A 6,000-nucleotide genomic window follows, 5' to 3' on the forward strand; every position below is an offset into this window, starting at 1 on the left:
TAAAATTATGTATGCATGTATCTCTCTGTGTTGGTTCTGTACACATGAGTATAAGTGCTTGTGAAGAATAAAATAAGAATTCTGGTGGGTTTTTTTTTTCTGGATCTTTGTTAATCTAGCTATTTTGTTACTTTAAATGTTGTACTTATCCTATCCCTATGTTTTGGTTCTAGTTACTGAAAGTTTTGGTGATGGTATTCATATATATATATATATATATATATATATATATATATATATATATATCCCTAAGGTTAGTCAATTTCTGTAGTATACAGTGATGGGAGGATAAAACATAATTTCAAATGACTTACAGAAATGAGTTTGTGGGCATCTTCTATGGGCTCATTTTACTGGATTGACTGTGGATCTATCTGAAGAACTGTCATGTACATATTGGACTCAGCAGAAGATTAACATTACAGTAGCATTAAGAGTTAACTACCATATTGAAATCTAAAAAATATATAGATTCTACCTGGTTTTGTAGTTTTGAAAATATTATGGGCACTGCTAAAACCTGAGAGAATAATGGTTGTACTTTCTAGGTTGCCAACAATTCTATTCTTTGCAAACAAACAAAACAATGAATGCCTGAAACATGAATCTCATTTCTAACTTCATCAATTACTAGGCTTTTTTCATTTATAACTTTGATTTCTGGTATCAAAACCATAAGATCTGCCTTCTTCTGCCTTTGGAGTGTGCTGTGGATATCGCTCTGTGTAAATAAAGTTTTGATTGGCCAGTGGCCAGGCAGGAAGTATAGGCGGGACAAGAGAGAAGAGAATTCTGGGAAGTAGAAGGCTGGGGGAGACACCGCCAGCCACCGCCATGAAAAGCAACATGTAAAGACACTGAAAGCCAGAGGCTTTGGATTTGTTCCAGATTAAGATACATCAGGTTTGATCAGCCAAGACCACCTGAAAGGTCTCCGATGACACCATGGCCCAGATGATCCGACATCCAGAATGGTTTCAAGGCAACTGGCTCAGAGGTCCACCCTAATGGACTAGTCCATAATCCTAAAATTTTCTTTGTGTCCCCATAAGATACAGCGCCCCCCTCCAGCAGGAAGTAATAAAAAAAACTACGCCCAAATTCCCAGCTGGCTTTGGAGATGGAATTGGCTCACTCCTTCTCTAAACCCAGACATATTGCTAAAAGAAAGGTTAAGAGATTCTTGTGTCCCAAATCAAAAGAGCCCTCTGGTGTGGGACAGAGAAAAACCAATATTTTTACTTAAAGCAGTTTGATTATAAATGAGATCTCTTTCTAAAGAAGAAAAGGGGATATGATACAAATATAATAGGATGAAAGTGTAGATTAAGGAACTTACTTCTAAAGAGCAACAACTTGTTTAAAATGTTTTACATTGGTATAGATTTTAGTTTATTGATACAAACTTAAAGTTAATTTTGTTATACTGTATGTATATTTTTAATCGTGTTTAAGGTATTATGTTTATAACTCATTTTAAATTAAAATGGATAATTAAAAATAGATTAATAATTAGTCATCTATGATAATCATACTCGTAGCCATGTTAGTTAAGTCTTCTAGGTATACATAGACATATTTCAGATAGATAGGTAATCTTCAAATACTTCAAAGACCTACAAAATATGGCATTTAAAATACTTTTAAAATTTAGACTTTCTGGACAGTGAGACATGTCTGCTCCTGGCAGCACCAATTTACTTCAGAGAGGAGGATGGGCATTAAAGACACTTCATATGGAGTTTATCTTCACCTTGGCAAAAATAGCCATTTGGGCAAGAAACTGTTCTTGCCTGGACTGCTTGATCACCTGGACATGCAGGACCCATAGAAAGGTGACCACTGAACTTTGCTTTCAAAATGGTCCTTCAGGTTCCTGCTTCACAGAGGAAACTGCCAGACATTCTACAGGACACTGAGAGAAGTGACCGAGAGACTCTAGCCCTGTGGGCTGAAGACAAATGCCCAACTTTACAAAAGAACATTAGGTGACTGTCCAGGCTGCCAGCTGTCTCTGTCTACCCTGCAAGACTCCCGAAAGTTGCTTGCATCCTTCTCCCGGTTCTCAGATAATATTATGTCCTTCTGAGGTCTTTGATGTGGTTAAAGACTAGATAGTTATAATTTCCTCAGTTATGATAAAAGATACGTTAGATATAAAACCTTAGACTCATAAATATAAGATAGGATATCTTCTTTAATATTGTAACTGTAATTCTTGCTTGGTAATTGTTTTATGTAATTGTACTATGTAAAAGTTAAAACCTTCCTTAAAAAAAAAAAGAAAAGGGGAAGTGCTGTGTATATCGCTCTGTGTAAATAAAGTTCTGATTGGCCAGTGGCCAGGCAGGAAGTATAGGGGGGACAAGAGAGAAGAGAATTCTGGGAAGTAGAAGGCTGGGGGAGACACCGCCAGCCACCGCCATGAAAAGCAACATGTAAAGACACTGGTAAGCCACAAGCCATGTGGCAAAGTATAGACTAACAGAAATGGGTTAATTGAAGAGAGAAGAAGCAGATAACAAGAAGCCTGCCATGGCCATACAGTTTCTAAACAATGTAAGTTTCTGTGTGCTTTCTTGGTTGGGTCTGAGCGACTGTGGGACTGGCGGGTAAGAGAGATTTGTCCTGACTGGGCCAGGCAGGAAAACTCTAACTACAGGAGTGCTGGGAATAAAGGCATTTGCCAACATGTCCTACTAACATCTCTTCATCTAACTAGATACTAATAATCAACCACAAATCCCCTGTGGTAATTAGGGAACATTCCTTTTACTGAAATATCAGAACTATGGAAATTAGGAGGGTTAATTATTACTGTCATAACTGAAGAATGGGTATTTGGACTGTACTTTTGAAATTCTATCTTATTTGCCTCTTTGACTAAATAGTGAATAAGAGCTTTTACTACATACAGAAGAAAATACATACTGAATTTTCAAACCACTCAGAAATGTTTTATTAAGGGTGTGATGTCACCTCAGAAATGACAGTGAAAACTAGGTTCCAAAGAAATAAATAATCTGAATGCTGTAGTTACTTATAATATCCAGCACGGTAATCTAAATTCTCAATGGCCAAAGTAGTAGCTGGAATTCTCTCCCTCAACAACACTTAAGTCTTCTTGGCAGATAGTTAAGACCTTGCCTTGCCAATGAAGGATAGAAATGCATTAATGTTTTCTGGAAGAGAAAGGCTTGCATTAATATTCAGTTTACACTGGGAAAAGAAAATCCCTTTTCCATACAAATTTGGTGCTATCACATCAAAAATTTCTATCACAGAAGAGTTGAGGTGATGCAGCCTATTCTCGAAGGCTTAGTCTGAGTCTCACCTTTTCAGCGCTGAAGACTTTTTGGGTGAATATTCTCTCCTTTATTCTGTTGGTGTGCCTGTTGTATCCACCACATAAATATTACCATATTGTTTGTTTTGGAAAATACAGACTTTGACACTTTAATATATACTTTTACATTTCAAGGTTTATGACTGTGTTTTCTCTGCTCATGTTCAATTGCCTCAATAACATGTTTCTCTTTTTTAACTTCCTGTATTTCCTTACAGCATCTAGCATATGTCTGCTCACATATAAGGCACTTAGTTAAATGACTGATTGATCAATGTGTGTTGATGAAAAATGATTTAAAGTGACAGGAACTATGTGCAAATTTGAGAAAACAAATGTGACATTTGGATGTCCTCAAGGATGTGTCATTTGGTTGTTTGATTAATGGGAAATCTTTATTTAATTCATCATCTTCTCATCACTGACCAGCAGGCATACAGAATGAAAAGTGTGGCCGAAAATTTCATCTTAGGAGCATAATTCTGTCAGAAATATAAAATATTATTAAAAACTGTTTTTTTGTTTGTTATGAGAAGTTCAACTCACTTTTAGTTTTACAAAATTTCAAGTTTTTGTGTAGTATTAGGTTCTATCTGAGTTCATTTGGGATGTTTTATGTCTGTGTAATTATGACAGAACTATCTTCCTTCAGCTATTATCTTAACTAATTCTGATAGAATTTGTGATGGTTAAATTTGCATGTCAACACAGAATAATACAGTCTCGGGTGTACTTACCCTAGTAAAGAAGATACTCTCATCCTTCACCATCACCTTGCTTTATACTGCCTCAGTACAATGTCACATGTAAAGCAGATGACCCTGTTAGAGCTAATAAGTTTCATAAACCAGATATCATACCCCAACTTTTCTTTGCATTGCTGGGTCTGATACAGAACTACTACATCTTTAATTGTAAAGACTATTATTTGCATTAAAATGCCAGGATGTGGAGGAAAGCAATCTGGAAAAGGACTCTATTATCTAAAAGAAAGAGAGTCTTACAATGATTTTCACAAGGGCATCATATAGGCTATCAGTGCTCCTGGCCTGACTATGGTGTTTTTCAACTTTAGCCTTGATTGTGATATACGAATTAAAAATACCCTGTTTCACTCTAGACTGATGCCTAGGGAGCCTGCATGGGACTAACCTATGCCCTCTGCATGTGGATGACAGTTGTGTAACTTGGTCTGTTTGTAGGACCCCTAGTAATGGGACAAAGATCTATCCTTGGTGCATGAGCTGACTTTTTGAAATCTACTCCCTATGGTGGGATGCCTTGCTCATCCTTGATGCAGGAGGGAGGAGCTTAGTCATGCCTCAACTTGACATGACATGCATTGATGACTCCCATGGAAGGCATTACCCTTTCTGAAGAGTGGAAAGGGTAGGTTAGAAAGAAGGTGGGGGGAGAGAACGGAGGAGGGGAGAGGAGGGAGGGGAAACTGTGGTTAGTATTTAAAAAAATCCCCTCTCAGATGGGGAGAAGTTGGGGGTGGGAGCAGGAGGGGGGAGGACAGGGGAACCCATGGCTGATGTGTAAAATTAAAACACAAATATAATAAAAAATCCCCTCTTTTCTAGTTGGGTTCTCTGCACAGTAGGTAACTGCCTCACTTACAGTGTTCATTTAGGTAACCCCTACAAGCCATCATTTTGGGCACAGTACTGTAAGTGGCAGTATAACATACTTATTCTCAGCCCTCCAAAGAAACAACTTTCATTGTTCCTCTTTGGACTGTTTGTTCCCATCACACCAATTTGGAGGTGAGTGCTGGGCATATTACACACTAGATCTCAATGTCTTTAGTTTTAACTACAGAGATCATAATCTTCCTCTCAAGCTTGCTCTAGGCCGAGTTCTTATGATCAATATCACTGTGCTATAATCAATGATTTCACTGAAAATAAAGATAATGACTCTGAATTAAAAGTATTAAGGACAGACTTTTTACATTCATTGTATGTGTAAGGTAGAACTTTTCCATAGGCATACTTCTGTAAATATTAAACAGATGTTCAAACCCTCATTATTTAAATATTTACTAAAACCTGTTAAATCCACATATTTGAAAAGAAAAAAATAGCTTTTCCAAGTATAACTACCACAGATTATTTTTCTTAATTATTAGTGTTCATTCTCATGAATTTAAACACAAATATAATACATGTCTTTTTTGAAACAATCTTCAAACCATACACGGCAATAGAAAATAAAGTTAAAACCTGCCATATCCCAGCCATTTAAACAGTCCAAGTTTACAGGGAGTAGATATTGTTTTTTTACAGAATATTGTTCTGTATGTGTTCATATACTGAGACAATGATCCACATAATATATTCTACCTGTCATTAATATTATAATATTCTATTAGTCACTTAGTGATAATAATTTATAAGCCTTTTAGATGTGATAGTGCTGTGTAAGTAAGCCTTACGCAGTTGTCTAATGATGTATCTCATTACCTACACTATTGTCCTCCCTCCAGCTCACCGCATTCTCTATAGATATATGGCTAGATAGAGATATGGATTTTTAAGAGTTCCTTTTGCTTTTTTTTTAATTAAAAATGATTTGTATTATAGGTATTTTTCTGACAGTGTCTTCTTACATAACACACAAAGGAATTGCATAGTTTATTTACAAATACT

The sequence above is a fragment of the Onychomys torridus genome, chromosome X, assembly GCF_903995425.1.
Source record: "Onychomys torridus chromosome X, mOncTor1.1, whole genome shotgun sequence".
Classification (NCBI taxonomy): Eukaryota; Metazoa; Chordata; class Mammalia; order Rodentia; family Cricetidae; genus Onychomys; species Onychomys torridus.